Here is a 1,395-nt window from a genome sequence, read left to right on the forward strand (position 1 = left end):
TGGCAATTTAAAGGCCGGTGGATTGTTTTCCTTCGCATAAGAAAGATGTAAAACTAATTCTCTGTTAATGTTTCCCATAATGGAGGGATCTGCTTCTCTCCCCTTAAAAACAATGGCTTTACAAATAAACTATGAGATTAGTGGTGTGCTTTGGAGACGGTTTTCCGAGAGTTTGCGAGGTCGACATCTAGAGATATTTCATTCAATTCTTAAATAAATTGAGCTCTGGAGGAGGAAAAGGAAGGAGCGGGCAGAGAAGTTTCGAAAACCATCCCGTGGGCAGAAGTTTTCATCTGGAGTTTGTTAGTTCACCACCTCCTTCATTTGGTGTGGGGGACACGGGGACATTGATTTGGGTAGAAAACTTTATTTTAGAGGACTTGGAGACAAGTGCCGCCCGACGCCCCTTCTCGCCAAGGCACTGCACACCTCAGCTCCCCAGAGGCAGCCTCACCGGCAGCGGGGCTCTCCCGCAGCCCCCTCCTCAGGTCGGCCCCACGCCGCCTCCCCACAGCGGTGCTGAAATCTGGGCGAAAAGGCGTTTTTCCTCCTTCCCACGGGAACCGGACCCGCTCCCCGGGGGCAGTGCAGGAAGGTGCTGAGCTCCCGGCACGGATCCTGCAAAGATGCTCCAGCAGTTTGGGACAAACTTAAACTAATTTTTTTTTTTTTGGAGGGGGTAGATGTCTGTATTTCCCCCCTTCTCCACTGCAGACCGCCCGCGGGCCGGCTCAGCCCCTCCCGGCCGGGGCAAAGCGGCGAGGCGCCCCGAGGGGGGCCCGGGTCCGCACTGACGCCGGGAGCCATGTGAGGGCCCCCTTGCTATAAGGCGGGGAGGAAGGCCGCCCTCTTTGGGACTCGGCCCCAGCCTCCTCACCGTCTTTCCTCGGGCCCGGCAAGCCGCCCCCCTCCGCCCTCCCTCCTTGCCTCCCTCCCTCCCTCCCTTCTTCCCTCCCTCCTCGCCAGCCTCCTCCCTCCCTCCCTCCTCCCCGCTCCCCTCTCCTCCTCCCAGGACTAGGCGCGCTCCCTCCTGCCCCACATCCATTAATGTCTGGGGGCTGAGGTGAGCAGAAAGAAGGGGGGACCCGGCTTGCAGGCGCGGCGGCACGGCCCCCCCCGCCCCCCAAGCCCCATCCCCAAACAAAACCAACAGCCCCCCGAAGAGGGGAGGGCAGGGGAGGGGGCAGAAATCCCCAAAGCAGCCCCAAAATACCCCGCAACAAAACCCGAACCGCCCGCCGCCGCCACCGCCGCCACCGAGCGGGCGGCGGCAGCGCTCTCGCGGCGCGGCGGCGGCGGCGGCGCTGGGGGCCGGCGCGGCTCGGAGCGGCCCGCCCGCACCGGGAGGCGGCGGCGGCGGCGGGGCGGCTCTCGGCGGAGCGGAGCGGGGGCCTG

The sequence above is a fragment of the Anser brachyrhynchus genome, assembly GCF_964034855.1.
Source record: "Anser brachyrhynchus genome assembly, chromosome: Z".
NCBI classification, from domain to species: domain Eukaryota; kingdom Metazoa; phylum Chordata; class Aves; order Anseriformes; family Anatidae; genus Anser; species Anser brachyrhynchus.